This window comes from Mastomys coucha, unplaced genomic scaffold (assembly GCF_008632895.1).
Source record: "Mastomys coucha isolate ucsf_1 unplaced genomic scaffold, UCSF_Mcou_1 pScaffold6, whole genome shotgun sequence".
Lineage (NCBI taxonomy): Eukaryota > Metazoa > Chordata > Mammalia > Rodentia > Muridae > Mastomys > Mastomys coucha.
The window spans coordinates 37981643-38006054 of NW_022196912.1; the positions used below are offsets into that span (position 1 = coordinate 37981643).

General features: G+C 42.3%; 1 pseudogene; it reads left to right on the forward strand.

Moving 5' to 3' along the window:
- Positions 1-7339: 7339 nt before the first annotated feature.
- LOC116080987 lies at positions 7340-9286 on the forward strand (annotated as a pseudogene).
- Positions 9287-24412: the final 15126 nt, after the last annotated feature.

Sequence of the window (24412 nt, forward strand, 5' to 3'; positions counted from 1 at the left end):
CGTTCACTCATCATCAAGCTTTGGTGGGCTACTTTGTAGCTGAAGATGCAGAAAGGGAAACGTGCAATGGAGATGGGGGGATGATTAGTGTGAATATTTTCCAATGGATTTGAGTGGTGATTGCTATGAATATTTCCTAGTTCAGAAAAGTAGGCAGTCTCCTCCATGCTAACTTCAGCTACAGGAAGTGGGGTTTTCGCGCCATTATCCCGACAAGGAATAGCACATCTTCTGAGGGAGGATCTCGTGACACACATAGTTGCTCCCTTCTCAGCATGCCAAAGCTTTCCATCAGGGTACCAGGGCTTAGCCGAAGCCAAACAAAAATACAGCCCCTTACCTGGAAAGGTCAATTTTATTAGAAATTTTGAAAAAAAGAAAAGACTATTATTTTGTGTAAAAGACATAAAGAATAAAATGCAGCACTGCCTGAATTAAAATAAACATGAAACTTACAATTAGATTTTAAACAATAGCTCATGCCTATAGACCCTTTGGTGCAGACACTGCACTAAGCTAGCTTGTATTACTCCTGAGTCTTCAGTCATCCCATAAAAAAGACAAAAATCGTCACGGGAGATAACAAGAATTCAAACTGACCGAGCCAAGGAAAGCTCCCTAGGCCGTAGACTCCCAAAAGCATTAGGATTCTAATATCACACCGTCTCCCACGAAAGCCTATGAACTCGACTACTTTGTCCCTCCCTCTCTTACGCTGGCATTTAATAGAGTAGGACAGGAGAACCAGGCATAATTCATTCACTCTCTCCAGCTGGCTGTGAGTATCCAGTGGAAAAATTTAAGAAGCCCAGGATTTTAGCTTTCCCCCTTGGCTGCTGCTGGTTGCATAACATGCTCATCAGTAAAAGAGCTGAATTGCAAATAATCCACTAACCTGGAAGGAATGTCTGAATAGCTCCCACACACCACACTGGTACTCATTCAGTCCAGAAAGTTTTTGTGGGTTTGCTGTGATATTATTGAAGTAAAGGGTTTGGCTATCCGTAGTCAGTAACTTGAATGTGTCTTTTGATCCATGTAGAAATTGTTCATCTAGATGACATTTGTATGTTATTCTTAACTGCCTGTGGAATCAGATAATCTATTCCCCAGAAGGCTGTCAGCAGCCTCCAGTCTTTGTGAAGGTTGAGTTTCCGGCAAGAAAGGGTGTCAGGCTTGCCTGGAGGCGAGACTTCTGGAAGGATGATTCACACACTTTTATAGCTTCGCTGTTCACGGGCCTTGGGTTTATTGTTTAAAAGCAATTTGAATGTATGGGATCTTTGTGATGGTGTATATTCGGGGGTAGTTTGAAAGTGCTGTTTTCTCATGTATGTAGGCTGTCAAGGTGGGATCTGGGAGAATTGAGATTTACACTGATGTTCTAGTGTTTGTATAATCAAGCTGGGTGCAACCTCCTGTTCTAACCCCATCAGGTGCCAATGATGAACAGACTAAGAAAAAAAAAATGTGTCAAAAGCCCAGACCTTGAATTTTCACCGAAGGCCTCACCAAGTGGTGTAGGACGGAGTGTCACAGTGTTCTGTGCCAAATGTTCACTGTGGAAGAACTCCAAAGCTTATAATTCCTCTGAAGTCAGAGAAGTACTGATTCATGCCGCGCGAGAAGATCAGTTTGCAAAACCAGTGGAGACAGCCAGAGCGAAGATAAAGGAGTGGGAACCAGCTAGCAGGCACAACAGTGGCAGGGAGCTTGTCACGGATGTGGCTGCCTCTCAGAAGCAACCAGCCCACTTGTGTCCCTCTGAGGTCCTGCCGTTCTCCCTTACTTAGCGTCTTAAATCCGCTCCAGCAGCCTACCCCGCCTTCTTGGCATACTTCAGGCCCAGCCCTGCCCCGCCCCAACACAGAAGCCACAGTACTGATTTTTCTCACTGAAGTGACAAAACACCGTGCAAAAGCAATTTAAAGAGCTTAATATGATACACGTGACATATCCACGAGAGTACATGCTATCGTGACAGAGAAGCCAAGGCAACCCAAGTGTGAGGCAGTGCTCACGTTACAACCACAGTCAGAGAGACGGATAGGATACTAGCAATGAATCCTGGTCTCTCCTTTCTGTTTTGTTTTCTTTTTCAGTCACTCCAGGACATCAGCCCAGAGTGGCCTGCCCGGGAAGAAGGTATTCCAAAGAGAAACATCTGTGCTCCACCTTGTTTGGTTAGTGGACTATTAAAACAACCCACTTCCAAGAATTAAAATTTCTCTGGAAATTCTATTCTGAGGGAGGAGAGAGGCTGGAGCCCTGGTGTCAGACAGAGGAGGACCATGCCTCCCGGGAAGAGATGTTACACAGTTCTGACAACTTATTAGACCTTTCAGGAGAGACTGGAGCAGAGACAGTGATGGGTCAGTAACAGGTAGGCCCACACCTGGACCAGGATCGTTTCCTCAGGCATTCACTGGGCCCTCTAAACAGTTGAAACCTGAAACTTCTGTCAGCCTCTCAAAAAGGTTCTGGAGATCACTGGGCCTCTTCATTTGTTCCTCTTCCTAAGGTGGCCACACTGATTAAATGTTTCGATTCTTTTTGCTATTATTTGTCTCGTTACTTGGGGTACAAGCAAAAAGCAGCTGAGCCTCATTTGTTAGAGCTGCCAATGCCCCGGCGTTTATCCTAAATAATCCAGTAACAATAGGATGGTGCCTCCTATGTCTGAGTGGGTTTTCCCCTTGGTTAAATCCTGTGGAAATCCTCACAGACATGCGCAGAGGTATTTGTCCTGGGAGATTCTGCATCTGGTCAGGTTGAGCGTGAGGACCCACCTTCACAGAAGCGCAGAAGTCAGTCTCCCTTTCTTTTCTAGATAACTGACATAGTGTAGCACGGGAATCCCTAACTCAGGTTCCTGGGACAAGACTCGCCCTATATACAACGTTACCAGCCTACACAGCGTTTCCACTGTCATCTTCTATATTTATTTACTTACTCTATGTTGGGGAAGAGGGAGAGAGAGAGGGGCAGAGAGAGACAGAGACAGAGAGAGCACGTGTGCGTATGCAACAGCGAACAACTTGTGGAGTTAGTCTTCTCTTTCTGCCACGTGGGTTCCAAGGACTGAACTCAGATCATCAGCACTGGTGACAGATACCCTTACTGGCTGAACCACATAACCTACCCCTCCACCCCCATCCCAATCACTTTCTTTCTTTGATGAAGGAAGTCTCACTACATAATCCTTGGTTGGTCTGGAAATCACTATGGAGACCACACTGTCTGCAGTTGCGGATTTGGGCCTGCTGTGTGTTAACAGCTATAGCTTGACTATATTCAATTTAAAATTTCATAAATAAAATTTGGATTTGGAGCAGTGTATGATGTTGGTGTGTCACGATGGACTCTTATATTACCCCCACTCCATCTCACCCTGAAGGTGAAACATTCCTAAGTCTAGTGTAGCCATGGGGGCAGTAGATGCTATTTGCCCACTAGTCAACTCGTACCTATCTTGGCTATCATGCCAACCATTGCAATAGCACTAGACTTGTATTCAGGCATTGTCTATGGTGAGCATAAAGCACTGAAATAAAGCACCTAACAGCACCACATAAAACAAGCAATGGAATGGAATCAGGTAGAATGGAGTGGAGTGGAGTAGAGTGGAGTGGAGTGGAGTGGAATAGATTTTCTAGAATGGCATGGCAGATTAGCTATAGGAATATATGCTACCAATGCAAGAACTGTAGGACAGGGGCTTGCAAGATGGCTCAGCGGGTAAGAGCACTGACTGCTCTTCTGAAGGTCCTGAGTTCAAATCCCAGAAACCACATGGTGGCTCACAACCACCTGTAATGAGATCTGTCACCCTCTTCTTGTGTGTCTGAAGTCAGCTACAGTGTACTTATGTATAATAATAAATAAATCTTAAAAAAAAATTAAGAAAAAAAAAGCTGGGCAGTGGTGGCACACACCTTTAATCCCAGCACTTGGGCAGGGGCAGGTGGATTTCTGAGTTTGAGGCCAGCCTGGTCTACAGAGTGAGTCCCAGGACAGCCAGGACTACACAGAGAAACCCTGTCTCGAAAAAAACCAAAACAACAACAACAAAAAAAACCAAACCAAACCAAACCAAAACAAAACAAAGAAAAAAAGAACTGTAGGACAAACATAGCCCACATAGAGTGTGAACAACCTATGTTCCCAGGTGCCCACCAAGGCTCCTGAGATGTTTTCTCTATGTCTAGGGAAGGGCTATTGATGTCTAACATCCTACCTGGGATGCATCAGTGTCCTCATGATTCAGCTGTCACCACTGCCTTATGAAGCTTCAGAGGGTTACCCCACATCTTAGTTGGTCCATGCCTGTGGTTTTCTGACTGTCATTAACTTCCTCACATACTCTGTATATTCTCACTTTTACCTAGCTCACTCTCCTTACAGACTCTGTAATCATCCATTGCTAGGACAGTATCTTCTTCATCCTTGTATATTTTTAGCTCCTCACATTAGACCCAGGCCCATGTAAGCCCTATGTAGTAAACCTTGGTTAAATGAATGGAATTCAGTTTGCTTTATGTAAAATTGACAGGCAGGAAGGATTTAAACACATGAATTCTTTTAAACCACATGTGTGGATTGTGCACAGGGGAAAGGGATCTATTTTTGTGACTGGTGACAGCTTGTTTCCCAAAGGTCATTCCAGAGCAGTATGGCCTACCTCTTCCAGCATTGTCCTTTCTAGAAGAAATGTCTACGTCTACGGTCATATCCATGGCTCAGTCAGCCACCAACTCATACACTTCTAATAGACTATTTACAAGTACAGTACTATTTGAGACAATATTCTCAAACAATTACTACTTCCTTTCAGAAAGCCAAAAAATTGTTAGTCTTCCTTCATCTCCTGTTCTTTGTAATGAGTTCATTTACATACAAATATATGCGGCATATTCGGACACTGAAGGAAAGAAAGGGCACACACTCTTTGCTAATCAGGCAGCTGCATGGACAGGTAGTCACAAGAAAATCCACTTTATCCGAATTCTCTCTGAGATTTTAACTTTGAATACTGTACCTAGACAAAGCAAGGTTAGACCTGTGCTCATTTCATTTAATCCAAGACAGACTACAACTCCCACTTCTATGAAGACTTTCTTTGGAAGAAAGGATGGAGGTAGCTTTGAGATAGATATTAGAAAAAGTGGAACAAAACATCTAGGGCATGCAGGACAGGGTCCGGAGAGTAGCGCCTACCATCAGCTTTGAAGCTGGGCAGTCACTGAGAGGAAACACGCAGGTGGCCCACGTCAGGTTCCAGAAGAACTTCCTTTCTCTAGTTGATGCTCTAAAACAAATACCCACCAACTAGCTAACTATATAAATTATAGATGTGTACTTTGTTGGGTCTGGAGCCCAGCAAGTCTGAAATCATGTTGCCATTGGGTTTCTTGTCTACTGAGATATCCCTGCTCCGTGATGGGGCTTGTTGCTGAGTCTTCTCCTGGTGAGGAGAGGAAACATGGCATCCTAACCTAGTGAAATGGCAAAGAGCAAAGAAGAGGACATAGGTAAGTGTTAATTGTATTCACAAAGACGGAGCCCTTGTAGAGTAAAATTTCCTCTTAAAGGCGCTTCATGCTCTCACGTTGAGTAGTAACTTTTAACATGAGTCTAGGATGGAGAGTAAATTCATGTCATAATGGTCTTGTATGCATGAAAAACAGGTGTCGTGTTCTTTAGTTTGCTTCTAAAAGATGACAAAAATAAATAAAATTGATAGATGCTATGAAGTAAATGTTTGGGTCTCTCTCCAAATTTATAAATATATAAATTTTGAATTTTTAACCCTATATGATGATAGTTAGAGTTAAATTAATCACCTTAGAAGGTGATTGTGCCTAGACTGGGTTTGCAGAGTGTGACTCTCTATGGACTTTTAAGAGACAGAGGAGAAACCAGGAGAGACTGAGTCTTTATCTCCCACTAGAACAGCAAAGGAAAAGTCATGTGAGGACACACCGGGAAGGCAACGATCTACAAAATCAGAAAGAGTCCTTGTCAAGAATCAAAGCTGCCATCATGTCCATGATGGACTTGTAAGATCTGAGTAAATTGGGATATCTCTGAAAAACAGCGGGAGACCAGAAATTTCCTTAATAATATAAGCTCAGGCACTTTAGGAAGGTATGGAACTCTCTGGAAGGAAAAGGTTAATTAACATTCCTCAGATCACAGGGTGAGAAACTACCTGCAGGTGGGGGGCACATTCCTCAGGGTAGACCTTTGCCCACCTTCAAACAAGGGAAATCCTTGCCACCTCATTCCCTAAAGACCAATCAGTTTAAAAAGTCACACTGTTCTACCAATCACATTGTGTCTAATGGCTGCTGCCCTGAAAATTGTATAAAAGCTCACTGAACAAGCTGAGCAGGGTTTGGGATGGCCTTTCCTGAGGGTTTGGGATGGCCTCAGTGCACTGAAATAAAAATTCTCATGCTCCTTGCATAGATCAGGCTCCATGTGATTCCCTCAGGGGGTCTCCAGTAAGCTAAGGTTCGTCAGGGTCTTACAGACTCACTGCCTCCAAACCTGTGTTGTTTAAAACACATAGCTAGTGAAATTCTGTTATAGCTCTCTATTCCCAGGGAGCCTGAGTTCACTAAGGTGTGACCTTAGTCTTTAATATGGAATAAAAATTGGTAAATTTAAAGTGCATTGAAGTTTGGTAGAAGGCATATGGAGAATACTTTGAACTCAAGAGCTGCTGCTTATTTCAACTCCTATGCAGTACTGAGAAGTTCGCTCATTGCCTCTTCATTTCAAAGTATTCTCCACAAAATGGAAATGGCATCCATCCCATTGGGATGGAGTGTCTGTTCCATATTATATTCTAAAGTCATGGAATTCTAAGTCAAAGACAGCGCAGAGGCTCCTCCATCTTGTATTCTTGCTGAAGCCATTTTAAGATTGACTAGAATTTCATATTCTTGATGAGAAGCGCCATGATAAAATTACCCAACTCTATTCTAGGAACCAAAGTCAAGAAACCCCAGCTAGCTTGTCTTAGCCTCTGTTAAACTGCTGGCTTGCAAACTTCCCTATCCCCTCCATCTCCCAACCCGCTACCCCTGCTATTGCCAAGTGAGGCACAGGAATGTGCGTATTTTGTTTGTTTATTTGTTTTAGTTGATTTAATTTAAAAAATTCCATGTTCTGAATACTTGATGCTACACTTGGGCTCCCCAAAACCTGAGTGTAGCTCCATTAGTTGGAATATAGACTTTGAATTGGTTATATACTGGGTCTGAGTGGTTCCCCATAACAGGTGGAAGGAGTTTTGTTGAAAGTAAGTGCAGGTCTCTTCCTATTTTCCATAATGGCACAATATCAGGGTAAGGAGGAGAAATCCATGAAGGAACTTCACATCTACAAGCCCTGCTTCATTCAGTATCTGTGTTAGGGAAAGCAGAGACAGGTTAACCCTGGCAGTCAAAGTTTTGGAGCAGTTCACTATATTTTCCAAAGGGAGATACATCATCAGGCCCTTCGGCATCAGAAGAAGTAAAAAGATTACTATTTACTGTACAGCCCATGGATCCAAGGCAGAAGAAATCCTGGAGAAAGCTCTACAGATACAGGAGTACGAGTTACAGAACTGTAACTCCTGAGATACTGGAATCTTTGGATTGGGAATTCAAGAACACATTGATTTGGACACCTGAGCACTGGACTAAACAGCCTGGACTCCTATATGGTGCTGCGTAGGCCAGGTTTCAGCATCTCAGATAAGAAGTGTAGGAAAGGCTGCATTGGGGGCAAGCACAGAATCAGCAGAGATGAGGCTATGCACTGGTTCCAGCAGACATATAATAGGATTCTTCCTCTGGGGCAAATAAATGTTATCCAAAAGGCTAATAAAATTTTCTCAGAAATGCAACCAGAAACAAAACAAAAAGAAAAAGAAATGAGACAAGGAGCAAGAGAAAGGGAAAAATGAGCACAGAGGTAGCTGGGCAGGGGTATCTGTGAGGAGAGATGGGAGGTGGGAAGCAGTGCAAGAGAAACCGCCAAGCTACTCAGTGAATAAGAGCAAAACACTGGAGACTAAGGAGCTAGGAAAGGGGACCTGGGAATAATAGAATCCCTGTTTCCACTCTGCCTAGAGCTTGTGTCCAAAGACAATGTCATGGATGCTTCTTGTCTCCTTATTCACACTGGAACGAGAGAGTAGGGGGTGAGGTTCTGTTGTGGGAATGCATTTTAAGCTTTGCCTCAACTGACACCAGAGGAATGGCAGCGTGATCCCTCTGCTGGACTCAATAGCTTCTTGTTTTGCTTCTATAGAACTGAGAGTAAGATTTAAGCTAGATGCCTTATGTAAGAGAAAGCCCCCACCCCAAGACTATATAATGCAAATGGGCATTCCATACATAGCCACTTCCTCCCACCAGGAAGCCAAGAGAAGCTGTGTTCCTGAAGTACAGAAAGAGCTAAACAAAGAAGCCAGCATCCTTCTCTGTGAGATCCCAATTTGAATCAGGCTGCCACAAATGTAAAATGACTTCATTTTCCTTTGCCAGATCCCCTGGGGTTTGCAGGCTTGTTTATGCCTCTGTGAAATGAAGTTCAGCCCAGCCCAAGTGCAGGAAAACACTTCTATAGGAAGGAGGCTGCTGAAGCCAGAACATGGCAGGGTCCATTCATCCTCTTCTTGGGCAGCTCAACCTCTCAGAACAAGGGAACCTCAGTCCCCAGAGGCCAGGCTTGGCAGCAGGGAAGAACTGGCTCAGATGCAGTATTCAGATATAAAACTTGATGCTGTCAACCCACAGAGATCATCTTCCTCTTCTGGGGACTTCTGCTCCCAATATAACTCTGATCTAGTAGGATGGGGTTTGTAAACAGTGGGGTGGAAGATTTTCTCTCTCTCTCTCTCTCTCTCTCTCTCTCTCTCTCTCTCTCTCTCTCTCTCTCTCTCTCTCTCTCTCTCTCACACACACACACACACACACACACCAAGTAGGTAAATCTTAGGCATAGCAAGTAGTCTTGCATCTTGGCTCACTGGCTGTGTTAGTCATTTTCCTCATTGCTATGATCAAACACCTGCCAAAAGCAACTTAATAAAGGGGAAGTTTATTTGGGTTTATGTTTGAGAGTACAGTGCAATGTGTGAGAGGGACAGAGTTACAGCAACAGGACCTTAAACATTAGTGGGTCACACTGCAGCTGCAACCAGGAAGCAAGGGAGAGGAGAATCTTGGTGTTCATTTTACCTTCTTCCTTTTTATGCAGCCTGAGATCCCAGCCCATGGCACACTAGTGCACAGATACACTGTGGTGGTTGAAATGAGAAGTCTCTGGCAATAGAATACCCAAGCCCCAGTTGGTAGCTGTTCAGAGAGAATTTGAATTTGTGGCCTTTGGGAAGAAAAGGTGTCCCTGAAGGCAGACCTTGAGAGTTTAAAGACTCACTTCATAGCAAGCTCACTGTCTTTCTCTTTTGTGTTTGTAAAGATGTGAGCCCTCAGCCTCCTGTTTCTGACTACATGCCTGCATTCTGCTACCATAGAACCTAACCCCTCTGGGATGGTACCAGACAAACTACTCTGTAAGTTGCCCTGGCCATAGAGTTTTGTCATAGTAATAGAAAAACATCTAATATTCATACCCAAAAGTATGTTTCTGTGATGACTCAAAATCCAGTCGTGTTATAATAAAGACTGAGTATCTATTTTATCCATAACAAACACTAAATATATATTTATTAAAAACATGCCATGTTTTAATAGAGAAGAAATGCAAGATGGCTCCTGAGTTTGCATTAAGCCTTTGGGAAACTTCATGATATAGGTTTAGAACCAAATCCTGCTTACTTGGTCTGTTGTTTCCTTATCTACAACCAGCCATCAGTGCTACCTCCAAGCACCCGCAGGAGGATGACCTGAGACAATAGCCATCATGAGTGACAAAGACTTCACCCTTTATTTGGTCCCAACCATCTTTAGTTAGCTTTGCAAGGTGGGTGCTACAAAACCCATACCTTCCATGTAAGCATTCTTGAAGACAGCAAATGTGAGCTAAGGAGGTCTGAGCCTGGCTGAGAAAATTAAGTGGTTTATATTCCTTGAAGCTAATTAAGCCAAGTTGACAGGTAAAGCTGTTTGACACAGAGAATGCTCCGAACAAGAAATAAAGATATTGTACATGGGGAAGGCACCTTACTCAGAGAAATAATTGTTTTGATATTCTCAGCTAAACAATCAAAATAACCCCCTCCAAAACTCTTGTAAATAAACCTATGTTCGTTTCTACTCAGAAGACTTAATGATGAAGCACAGGGAAAGCACTGGGTGATTTGGGCACTATCTGATGGGCTGTGCAGGAGACATTGTCAGCTGTCCCTAAGCAGAGATTCAATTAGAGGAGATTTTAGAAGTGACCAAGAGGATTAATTTCATCAGACATGTAACAAAAAGTCAAGGTCCTTCTGTCTGTACATTTCTGTGCTTCAGCTCGTACTCAGTATAATGAGACTAGGTTAAGGACCTACGTTTGATTGGTAACATGCAGCTGGCAGAGATATATTTCTTAATCTCGGTACAAGACATTAAGTGAGAACGAACATATTTGCATAGATAAAATACCTGGTCTGTGTGTTCCCAGGCCATGGATTACTGAATGGGGATGCAGCAGAAAAGACATTTGTGATTAATGATCCAAACCTGTGCAGACGTGTGGAAGAGGTGAGGGGTGAGAGCAATGGAAGTCTGGAGAGGCCCAGGAACTTGGGGTCTGGGGATTCCAACTGCAACTTCACACATGGTGTTTACTCACTGGTAGATTGCCCTGGGTCAGAGAAGAGTTGGTGCCTGTATTATCCACATTCTTTGAAGGTTTGTGATTCAGGATGCATGACTTCATTTTGTAAATAAGGACCAGACCACTTCCCAAAGTTCACACACAATGTGTGATTCTAGGTTCACAGCTAATACCTCTGGGCCATATCCCTGAAACATCCTTTTTAGCCAAATGGTAAGTAGAGTGAACCCCTCTCCTTCAGAATCTTCCTCATAGGAAGCCAAGTGTGAAAGTTTTCAGTTTTTGGGTAATTCTACAGAAAGAAAGAATAAAATGTCGACCAAGCATTATTCAAATAAAACAATTTGGGTATTAACAATACGTGGTAGAAGGTGATTAATAGAATGTTAACTAATTGCTAATCTTGCTTGTAGAAGCCATGTGTGAGGATTTTCAACAGCTGGATAATTCCACAGAAAGACATAAAAAGAATAAAATATTGACAAAAGCATTATTCAAATATGAAGAACTTGAATATCAAGAACATGTGGTAAATGGTGATTAATAGAATGTTCACCAATTACATGGTTGAATAATATACTCTATCATTCATTTATCTACATATGAACTAATCATGGGGTGAGAGAAGACTGAAACTAAGAGAAATAAAGCCGTTGTACCTGGCTCTTAGTCCTATCTCCAAAAATATTTTATTGTCCTAAGACAATGGGGAAACTGATGTAAATATAAGGTATTTTATCAATTATTGAATCTATGTAATGTACATTGATAGTAGGAACAGATGTTGAAGAATCTTACTATTCCTTTTGTCTAATCTGCCCTTAAACATTTACTAGGAAAGTTCACATTCAAACTCCCTAGATGTACCTTGGATAGCCCTGCAAGTCACCTTTTCAACAGATAAGAGAAGGAAGCTTGCCGAATCTAAGTACTTCTGCAGGTTTAAATGGCTGTCTATACCCTAACTTCTATCTCTCTGATATCTAGTCTTCTCTGTGACAGTTGGCCCTTATCAAACATTTTAATGAATGCATAAAATTACAAATAATAAAACCTAGCATTGTAAGGAGGAAATAGTTGTTCTTGTCTGTGTGCATAGGTGAAGCACCATCCACCAGAGAGCACCACTGGACAGCCAGGTCAAGGTTGACCAGGAAAGAGGCTGCTCTTTTCACCAAAATTGTGCCATCAGTGGGGCCTAATAAACTCTGTCTTCTCAATGTCTACATAAAACAAGATGAGGCTGCCAGTAAATGTGTCCCAGGATGCTGTAAGTACTTTGAAAATGTCTCCTAATTCATAAAACTTGTGTAGCTGCTATACACTAACCATTGACTGATGAGGAGAATCATCATGGTAATTGAAAGCCAATTGATTCCTCAAGGGATATTCACAGTTAGGGGGCAAAAAAAATGACAAACTGCATATGCTGTAGTAGGGTCAAATCTCGGGGAAGATCTTAGCTTACACATTTAAGCAAAACAAAAACAAAAACAAAAAACAAAAAACAAAACCAAACCAAACCAAAACAACAACAACAACAACAACAAACAGAGCACAAAGAGCCTAAGACTATAAAAGGACAGAGAGGTATCCATAACGAACTGCAAGGGAGCTGTAGAGCCTACGTCTTTATGAATTTTGGTGTGACTTTATGATCAATACTCACTGAGTCTTATCTAAATAAAAAATTAATAAGCTCTTAGGAATGCTAACAGACACAAGATCACACGAAGGCTACCATCAGTGCCAGAGCAAAGAGTACTCAATATTAACACTGACATTGGCTTTCAGACCCTAGAGTGGAGAGAAGGAAGAAGGAAGGATAGAGGGCATGAAGGTTGCTTGATAAGCCACAAGGAGTCATGATATATTAAATTTACCTAAAGCTATACATGGTACTTACAAGCATATGTGTATACACACACACATCTATACGTATGTACATATGGAATTTAAGCTACTTGGGCTGACCAACATTCCCCACAAGAACCACAAAAATAACAAAAACCCTGGTACCAGGTATGAGAAACCCTGTACAATGGTCTGAATGACACCCAATACAACATAGATTGTAAGATGTAGCCTTTAGTTGCCTCTCAGGAGTTGATGGTGGGTCCCTATTGCTGAAGACACCATGCACTTAAGACACAGAACTCAGATGATTCTGGTTGAATCCAACCTAAAAGCCTCTTTCTGTGGCCCAGCTTCCATGATGTCTGAAAATATTATGCAAGCTACCAAGGAAAGAAGCAATCAAACAGTACTACCCAGAGATAGCAGTGAAACAGAACAATGATCAGCATAGCAAATTATGCATAAAGGTGCAATAGTGCACTCAGATTTCAGTAGCAACCAACAGTTGTTGAATTGGACCTAAGGCCACTCAACAGGAGGGAAGTCATGCCTGGTACTAGAAATCTAGCCAGCTTCTGGGACTAATGAGGTCACAAACCTCAGAAAAGAATCTAATACTACCACTTTGCTAGACCAGCACAATTTCTTATTACAGTCTAAATTTTAGCCTTATACCCACCGATAATTGAAGATGCTATCCCTCATCAAAAACAAAACCAAACAACAAACAAACCAACAAACGAACAAAACTGGCTTTTCTTTACTGAAAATGGAGACCATCACAGAAAACTACAGCTGGATACAGTGCAGAGAGCAACAGATTGTGGGGAGATCAATTCCAGTGCAAACAATCTCCATCACAGCTCCTGCATCCATAGTTAAGGGAACAACACAGAACACAGGGAAGAAAGATTTATAAGAGACCACAAGACCAGTAAGTCTGTTGTGAAGCAGTCTCTATAGTTATGGCTGCATAAACAAGGCAAACAAGACAAACCCCCAGTCCTGGCAACATCCCTACAAAGTATATATTAGTCCTAATGTGTAGGATAGAGGAGACACACTCAGCCAAGAAGGTATGTAGCTTGGATTTCAACCCAGATTGCTCTGTCTCCAAGTCTCAAAGGCAGTTGAGCAAGTCCATCAGTGCACTGCTAGAAGCTGGAGCCTGGGTGAAGAACCACAGTGTTTTACTATATAGCCTTGCCTTATATATTCTTTACTGTCTTTATGGATGCAAGTCCCACTCTGGACTCAGTGGAGTGAGCTCAGAGCGTTGGCCTTTTCAGAGAAATGAGGTCATCTGCCATCACATTCACAACAGACCACATACTTGGATATAATTTGGTCCACTTTAGAAGCCATGGGACTTGAAGGACATAGCAATTTGTGAGTCATCTTATGGAGGGCAACAGAAATGATTCCTGTGTGCTGGTCACTCAGAGCTATTAACTGCCCTCAGTAAGCGATGATTTCATTATTACTCCTGTCTCAAGGAAGGCGATAGATGAGCTGACCTCTCCTGGCTTCTCCACTTGGGGGCCTTGGGGGTTGTCTCTGTCAAGTTGAGGAGGTATGAATGAAACCACACAGCTCATCTGGGGTGATTTGTTTTGTGTGTCTTTCAAGACTCATGGAACAGATTGTTAGAACAGATTTTTTTATTTTCCTTTTTGTTATGTTTTAATACTATAGTGTACGTAATGGCATAGAAAGAACTGTTTGAAATCTGCTATATTCTTTCTTATTTTAAACTGCCTTGCATCAATGCGACTCTACATATGGTGCTTAAAGACACTGATAGAAGAAAGCAGGCAGCGTCAACCTGCAGGAAGGCAACTTCCCAAATAGTGTGGTCGAGGATATTTCCCTGGGAACTCCTCTCTTTGGGAAAAGTGGATGGGAATGCTTTAATCCTTGTGCACATAACTTAAGGCAGAAACAAAAGTTCCCTTTCAGAAAATATAGGAAGTCTGAGTAAACCTGTTAGCTCACTGTAGCCAATATTTAGACACTTTAGCCTTGATTGGTTAAGTTAGCTATGACTACTGATATATGTGTGGACTCTTGACCTTGAATCTCCCAGTCAACTACCATTTTCCATGTCCATCTACTTGGGAAAGGATTCTTGGAAAGAACCATGAACACAACTCTGCCTTAAAGAACAACACAGGCTTGTGGCTATCAAGCATCTGAAAGGAAGAAGGATGGAACATATATATAGACTCCTATTCTCCTTTTGGTTTCTTGTATGCTGCCATGGCAGAATATCTGAGGCTAGATAATTATAACAAGTAGAAATTTACTCACAGTTCTGAAGTCTGGGGAGTCCAAGATCAAAGAACTGAACCTTGTCCATGGCCTTCTTGCTGTGTCATTCCAGCATAGGACTTGGAACTCACTGCTCTCTGTATAATGAACACCCTCCTGGGACACCTCCCAAATGAAAGCACTAACCCACACTGGAGGGAGCCTCTGAGGCATGGTCCTCATTTCTCAACTCTCTTGCATTTGGGATTATATTTTCAACATATGCTATTCAGCATATGCAATCATGACCACACTGATACCATAAACCCAAACCCTACAATGTATTCATTTGAGGGCTACCCATCTCAAATGAAAAAGATGCAATGAGAGGAAACATGTCTCTTAAACTTCATGGTAATGATCAGATCAATCCCAAAGTCTAATGCCCCAGTTTTTCAGGAAGAACTACACAAGCATTGAAGCAGTCAATCCAGCCCTCCATCCCACACTTGGTTCACCCACATCACTCCTGGTTGCTAGCCCTCCAGGCCACCATCTGCTCTAGTTAAGGGAAAACTGAGAGAGGAAGCAAAAACAATATGAAGCTAGCATACAACACGTATGTCAAAAGATAAACTGAAATTAGAGAGCACAAAGTATGAGCAGACTTTCGGAGTATCAAGATATTTTCTAGAGAGCAGTGGAATTTTGATGATGGTTGACCACTAGTGTCAAGGAAATCAAAGCAAATATACAGAGCTGGACTATCAGCTCAGACTCATAGGATGACAAATAAGTGAGACGTGTTGTCATTGGTGAGAAATAAAGCAGCATGCTGAAAATCAGTGCCACTGTGGAGGTGTGACAAGAACACTAGAAGCCTCAGAAACCAGAGCTGATCTGACACAACAAAAATCTAACCTCAAGTCCAGAGAGGAAAGAACAAGAACAATTTCATAGCAGTAGCTCTCACTCTGTGGGATCCAAGCCCTTTGGGGGTCACATATCAGATAGCCTGCATATCAGATACTGACATTACAATTTATGACAGAAGCAAAATTACAGTTATGAAGTAACAATAAATTAATGTTATGGTTGAGGGTCACCATAACATGAGGAGCTGTATTAAAGGGTTGTAGAACTAAGGAGATTGAGAAGCACAGGGTCCTAGAGAGTTATGGAATTATCACACTTGTCAAAATGATATCTGTGACAAAAATCATAGCAATTTCTTTTAGATCACTGTTATTTTCTAATCCATATTAAGCATACACACACACATAAATCCAATCATGCAAGATAAAAATCCGTAGAAGCCGAGGTTAATATCCAAAATACTAATGATCTCAGTGTGCACCAGAGAGAACTTGTGAAAAGTCACACAAATGACACCATGATGCTATGCTTGGATAAATGTACTGAGCTAAGGGATAAAGTCTTCAGCAAGCAACCGAGAAGAAACGGGTAGTCACAGCATTACAAAATACGGGTGGATTCAGAAACCAGCCCAGGCACATTAAATAATACGAATCACTATGGTGACTGTAGAGTTTTGAATAGAATGATTTATGGGCCTAGAATTTAGCATACAGACATGCTCAGAGATATGAAGAATGAAGGAAGGGGCTTAACCTTCCTTTATGAAAAAAAAATCTCTTTAAACTGTATCTCTCTCGATAGAAGCATCCTATTGTTGATGACAGCCCTAATTTCCAGCATTGTTTTAGTGATAGCAGGACTTGGAGAGGCAAACTTATAAATAATAAGAGATCTCTATAGTGCAATGATCAAGGCCCTCAGAAGAAGGCACACATGCACATAGCCAGCGCTGGAGTGGAATGTGTCACTTTGGATCCCTGGCAAAGAGAGCATTCCTCTAGATAAGCTTTTGATGTCCAGAAAGTTCAATTTATTCTGCATATTTTATCGTAATAAAAGTAACAACTCAAGGCCATGTGCAAGGGATGGTGTCTATTTGCATTTGTGTCCTCAGCGTCTAGCACAGGGCTGGGTGGCCTAAGCAACTGTCTCTGCTGTGCTTGTTGAGTCTCCTGTGCATGTCCCGAGTGTGCCTCGGTGTGGTGTGTGGGTATCTGCCTTCCCCAGCTCCACAAACCACAAAAGCAGCAAGGTGGGAGGGACTGACTCTGTGGCATGGCAGGCACATCCAAAGACCCTCGGTCTGTTTGCTTTTGTCCAGTAAAATTTGACAACAGCTTCAACTATTTATCTTGAAAACCCTCAAAGATAATACCAACAGTTCACATAGGGGAAAATTAGTCATAGGCAAACATGTTTTTTTCCATATTGCCCCAAGAAAAATACCCCCTTCAAAGTTCTCTGATTCCAGCATCTCTTGATTATGAAACATTAGGTCAGGACCTCAAGGTTCTGATTTCGTCGGAAATTCTCTGTGCTGGTGGGGCCTTGGCAGCCTCCCAGGATCCTAGACAGTTTTCTTGCATTTTCACTTCATATACTATGAAATTGGAAAGGGTGCAGTTCCCCTATACATCTCATTCAAATGCTGAAAGAAGTCTTTGAATGAGTAAATTTATGTCGCGTTTTCTTTCTTTACAACTCTTTTTTGGAATGCCATTTGAAAAGAAGTTTTTGAATGCATATGGACAAATAGCAATTAAACTGTTATCTGCTATCGTTGACTTTGCTACTGCAAAATAACTGAAAAATAAAATCAGTTTATAGTACACGTATGATGTTGTGGTGGCAGAGAAGGTTTGATGACAAGACCTTGAAGCAGCTGGTTAGAACAACATCTGTAGTGGTCAAGAGACAGAGAGAGATGAGTGCAGGTACTATGGGTTATCTTTCTTCCATGTATGCATTGCAGTAGCCCATGCAATGGTGCTGACCACAGGTAGGGTAGGTCTTCTTAAATAGCACAACCTAGAAACTCTCTTACAGACGTGCTTAGAGCTGCCTCACCTAAGTATTTCTAGTTCCTGTGCCGTGGACACACAGCATTAACCATCACAGACCCTGAGTGGCAGTCCTTTCTATCCTGTAACTGCTTGCTGAGCACCTATCATCTGAAGGCCCTAGGGACTTGGTAGCATGTGAGAGGCATCTCTGTTTGGATGGAGGCAGTGGAATTCAGGAAGTATTGGAGATACTGTGGTAGAGACCAACCAGCAAGTCACAGCAACTCAAGATGGCTTTCAGAAGACAGGGAGTCTGAAGTGGGACTAAAAACTAGAGTTAGCTGGGGAAACAGAGGGAAGAAGATTCTTCAGTCTTATGATTCCAAGAGAGATTGCCTAGAGATGCATAGCCAGAGCCCTTTAGTTATGAGCTCCAACATTTGACCTATTTGGATCCTGAGTCTCAAAATTATAAATCACCTGCCCAGTGCAGATGACAGATCTGTAGCAGGGCATGACTTCAGCACAGGCATCTGGTCCTGAGGCTCATGCATATAAAGCACAGAACATCATCCATGCCATCCCCCTTTCAGCTGCCTTCTCAAAAGCCCATTCTGCTATGGGTCTGGAAACGTGCAGGTATAGGAACAATGAGGTCTGTTGTGGCTTAGCACTATCCACTGTCTGCCCAGCCCCCCTCCCCAGTAAGTCCAGCACGTTTACCATGTGTATAATTTTGTAGTAAGTGGACAAAGCCTTCCTCATACTACAGTGTGTCTGGGGGTGGTACATTGTCTAACTTTTAATTTTAAACCATTCAATCCAATTCATCCATGAACAAAGAGTCAAAACGTTGCCAAGAAGACTTTAAAAATTCCTTGCACCCCAGCTCACAGTAATATTGGTATTTCCATAGTGGAAACGCCCTCTTGTGTGTGAATATGAGCAACTAGCCATGTTAGTTCTGACAAGTGTTACCTTACAGTGGAGACCCTAGACTAGTAAGCATCCAGTGATCTCAGTTTTTATTTATTAGTTCATTTTGTTTAGCCTGTCCCCTAATACACATACAGGCACACACACATACACACACACACAAACACACACATATGCTCATGATAGACAGTATGGTAACAGCCTCTCCAAAAACAACACCGTATTAGGCTGAGGAGATGGCTCAATCGGCATGGTGTTTGCCTTTCAAATAAGGATCTGAGTTTAATCCTGAGAACTCACATTAAAAAGCTGGATGTGTGTGTGTGTGTGTGTGTGTGTGTGTGTGTGTGTGTGTGTGTGTGTCATGTGCTTATAATCCCTGCAATGATGAGATGGGAGATAGAGACAGGAGAAGCAAGAACTCACATTAAAAAGCTGGATGTGTGTGTGTGTGTGTGTGTGTGCATGTGTGTGTGGTGTGTGTGTATGTGTGTGTGTGTCATGTGCTTATAATCCTTGCAATGATGAGATGGGAGATAGAGATAGGAGAAGCAAGAATTCACATTAAAAAGCTGGATGCATGTGTGTGTGTGTGTGTGTGTGTGTGTGTGTGGCATGTGCTTATAATCCCTGCAATGATGAGATGGGAGACAGAGACAGGAGAAGCTTTCTGGCCAGTTAGCTTAGCCTCCTTGGCAAACACCCACATACAAAGAAGCAATAGCATGTTATGTGATCTCAATGTGAATTAAACAGACTTTTGTGAGACAAGCATTTGTTTAATAGGCACTGGGGAGCTCCTGAAGGTTTTAGACACAATCCTCTCTGTTCTTGATAAATGGCTCTGTGAAAGATGAATGTCCATTTTGGTACCAGAGGTGAGGAGAAGGAAGAATACTTAAAATAGAGAAAGAAGGGGAAAACATATAAGGATTCCTTCTCAAAAGGATACAAATTTGGAGAGAACAGAATCACATTATTTATTCTCTATTTTTAGCCTGCAGGGCAATGTTTGGCAAACAGTTCTCAACAAATATAAATTTTCTAGACATTGCTATGAAGGACTTGAAAGATCTTTGAGCATTTTTAGTAAGTGGTGGGGGTGGTAACTAACAGAGCTACCAATCATTTTGGATGAACTGTCCTCATTGATTGAATGAAGAGGGGAGACCAAGAACAAAGAGTAGTTCATAATGCAGAGCCCACACCCAGCAGGACCAGCCAATGAGTCATGCCTGGGAGATGAGGAAAAGATTGGGAAAGAAAACAAAATGAAGGCGTGCGTGCACAGTGAACTCCAGTGGGCATCAGATAGTCTGCCACTGCTCCAAGAGCCCATTGTGGCCACTTGGCAATCAGAGCCCGGGAGAGGCAGGTGTGAGCCTGTTGTGAATTGTGCAAGAACCTTCAAGTCACCTGGATAAGAAACTTCAGAACAAATCTGATCTCCCATTTCTCCTGTTGACTGACACTTCCCTAGCTTCAAATATCTTCTGATTGAGCATCCTCTCCTCCCCAACTCAATATCCCCTCATAGACCTGCCTTGCACCCAGACCATTAATATAACTATCCTAAAAGTCACTAACACATTATTTTCTTGTGTGTGTATGAAGGCCAGAGGTCAGCTTCGGGAGTTAGTAACCATTTTCTTTTTTGAGACAGAGCTTTTTTCATTGAGACTTCAATCCCACTAGTTAGGCTAGGCTGGCTGGACAGTTAGTTAGTCCCAGAGATCCTCCTGTTCCTGTCATCTCAGCAATGGGATCTCAAGCACAAGCTACCATGTCCAGCTTTACATATGGGTACCAAGGATTAACTTACATCTTCACAGTTGAGCGGCAGGTTATCTCCTTGGTCTGATTTTTCCCTGTGATTATAGACACTTCCCTTGGCCTAGAGAAGCCCTAATTATTGTCTTTCAAAATGAAGGCGTGCGTGCACAGTGAACTTTCAGACAAAGAGAACTTTCTTATGCATTCCCTCTCCCAACCAGACTCGTTTTCCTGCCACCAACCTTACAGACTGCGCTTCTTTCAAACTGTATCCTCTATCTCTATGATCCTCTCCCTATGTCGTTAACCAGGAATGTGATTTGTTATTTTGCCCAGCAGCTGATTTTTTTCTGAAAATTTTATCTTTCACCTCTTCTTTGGTTGCCCAAGGGAACCTACTCCAAATCTATCTAGGATACTGATCATCTTCTGCCTTGTATAATATTTATCTATATATATATCTTACTTTTTCTAATAGACTCTAAGTCCACCCCCACGCCCCCGAGAATAGTATTTATATTCATTTTAACCCTCTAAAGGCCTAGTCTTTTATTTGGCCTCATTTGTAATTTAATAAGAGGAAATGAATAAATGAATGACTATCTGACTTTAATTATTATAGGAAAATAGGTCCAACACAAACATCAGCTCCGAATCATGGGAGGAAGATTAGACAGTAAAGGATTAAGAGCAGATTTAATCTTCTTGTAGCCTAAGGGTGGCTCTGCACCCTGGGATCACAGTCAGCAGGCATCACCAAAGCCTGTACCTTCCTGATAGTGCTTGCTCCAGCTCGATGCCTGTTCCTCCACGCTCTGTGGGTGGCTGGAGCTAAGTGGGAACTTGCCAGTTTTGTGTAAGAGGACGTGGCTGCATGCAGGTATCTCACAGTGCTTGCCCATTCTGCCTCCTTTTCAACCCACAGCCCTTCGCTTGTCCCTCCAGTTTCCCAGGCACAGTTGTTCAACTTTAGTTGCTATCTTATCTGTAAAAGCATATGCTCCAGCAATCCTAAGGGCACATTAAGGCCTGAGAGCTTGTCAAGTTCTTTAAGGTGTTTACTCTTGCTAATGGTGGCATTTGCTTGCTTTCTGTTTTGGAGAAAGGGTCTCATATATACCAGACTGGCCTTGAACTTGCCATGTCTGAGAATCATTTTGAATGGCAAATCCTCCTTCCTTTATCTCTGAAGTCCTGGGATTACAAGCATTTACTCCTTGGCTCCGTTTATGTGTTGTTAGAAACTGAACACAGAACTTTGCCTACAGCAGGCAAATGCTCTATCAGCTGAGGAATGTCCTTTCCTCTCACTGTGGTATTTTAATATTTATTTCTTGGAAGCAAAAAGATTCCCTTCCCTGTGGTTATTTAAAAACTTCTCCTACTTACATTATTCAGGTCTCCTCCAACATCAACACATGAGGGCACAGGACTGACAGAGATACTGTGTCTTTTAGGACTGATTCCAGGATTATCCTGTCATCCGTTTCCCCATGTCACCCCAATACTAGATAGAGTTCACCTCTTATGTCAACAAAGTAGAAGAATTCTAGGCTGTGATAAAGACGCCAGTCGTCCATAGGGTCTGTAAGTCTGTACGCGCTCCACACCCTTCCATTTCTCAGATCCACAGAGGCAACACTAAGAAAAACCAGTTACCTTAATAACACTAAACATCTTTCTTCCACATGATGTCACATCCTGTATGTATATGCATGTTTCCCACACTAGCTTCACTGCTGCTCTTGAGTAAATAATAGCTTGATTTGACTTGTGTGTCTAATTGCTTCCTTTAAATCACCGAGAAACCTGAAGCACAGAGATATCACAAGACAGACATGAAAACCACAAAGGTCAGACTGCTTGTTACTAACTAAACCCAACTAACTCTAAAGCAAAGGCTTAAGAGTTACCCTACACTGATCTTGGGAAGGTAGAAGGGCAGGGCTCATTCCTAGGAACCAACTCCTACCGTCAGAGAGCCCGGCAGGTATTTTAGTTCCATCTTTATCAGTAAGTCCAATGGGATCTTGGATGACGTTTATATATCCTTATAAGTCAGACCGATTTGGCGGGGGCAGGAGAGGGAGTATGGGGAAACTATCATTGTATGGGAAACCCAGGAAAGGGTAGGTATGGCTGTCTGTTTATTGTTTTCCGAGGCTCATGCCCAATTCTAGTGCTCTAGCTAAGTGCCTGTGTTAATTTGGCTCAATTCTTTTTTTTTTTTTCCATCTGTAAAAGGTGAATAAAGATTCTCACTCACTTTTCAAACTCATTGAAGATATTCTGATTGAGGTGAGGTAAAATGAACAGTGTTCTCCAGACCTGACCAAAATGACAGTATAGACCACAGGGGTATAGCTACACCCACTTACTGATGACTTTGTAACAAATCTTCAAAGTGTATATGCATCACCACCTCCAATTTCTGAATACATAAACTGAGTTTCTCAGAGCTTGTGCCATCTAAGCACGGTGGCATGGCAAGCCCCAGAAGCAAGAATTAAAATTCAGGGTGTGGATGCATAGCTTAGGATCCCCTTGTTAGAACAGTGCTTATGTCAGTAGATCTTCTCCTAATCACATCTAGGAATCATTGTGGTTGCAAAGAAAGGAGGGATACTACAGATTGGTTCTAGAACTAAGGAAAAGAGTTCAGGGGGTCCGTACTCTTGTTCTCCACCGATGGGTCACCACTAAAGCTTGCCACCTCTTCATACTCACCTCCAATCCTTGTGCCACCAGAGCTACCTGGAACAACACACAAGTGAACAGTGTGGATTCCTGTTGCTAACCCAATGGGCACTTCTGGAGTCATCCTAACAAATATGCTCTCATCTGTCTAAAAATCCTTTCTGGCTGTGTCTCCCTACCTTCCTCATACTCCTTAAATATAGTGCAGGCATCTCTGCTTCTTTATTGTTTCCCCAAGTGCCATTTTTCTCTTGTAATTACTCCCAGACTCTTGCTGTGTTCCCATTCTGCTAGATTTCAAGACTGGAAGCTTCATCTCTTTCCAGAGCTCGAACTCTTTATCATCATCATCATCATCATCATCATCATCATCGTCGTCGTCGTCGTCGTCGCCATCATCATCATCATCTAAAATTACTCTCACATCTTGAGTTAAGTCAGCTCTCTTCTCGAGTTCCAGTTACTTATAGGACGCCTCTATTTTGATGACTCAATGCTACTTCAAACTCAGCTTAATAAAAGTCTTCTCAATATCTAAACAGATTCCTCTTACATTCCATAATGAAGTTGTCACATCAGTAGAGAACCTGGGTATTCTTCTGAGAGTCACCAACTCTTTCAGATTCTACTTCTGATTGAAGTCTATTCCCCCCTAATTTTATTCCATTGTCACTGTCATCAGCCCTTGTGAGCTCCATGACAGCTTTCTCCACCTTTTCCTACCCTACTTCAATATGACTTACATCAGTGATTCTCAACCTTCCTAATGCTGAGACCCTTTAATACAGTTCCTTATGTAGTGGTGACCCACAGCCATAAAATTATTTTTGTTGGTACTTCATAACTATAATTTTGCTACTGTTATGAATTATAATATAAATATCTGTATTTTCTCATAGTCTTAGGTGATTCCTATGAACAGGTCATTCGTGCCCTGAAGGAGTTGTAACCCACGGCTTGAGAACCACGGATCTATATGCTGTGATGTTCTAGCACGTCCCTCTGTTCTCATTTGTCAAGGCCTCCTGAAGGAAGAAGTAAGACACTTCCTGTAGTCGTGACTCCTTTTGATATGATGCCAGCCTTCCCAGTTTTATCTTTCCCTCATCCATATTCATTTTTAAAAGTTCCTGACCCTGACATTCCTGAGTCTGTCAGGTTGTCTGAGGCATGGTACTGTGTAAGCACTGGAGCCAGTGGGAGTGTGGGAGTCTCTGGGATGACACCCACAT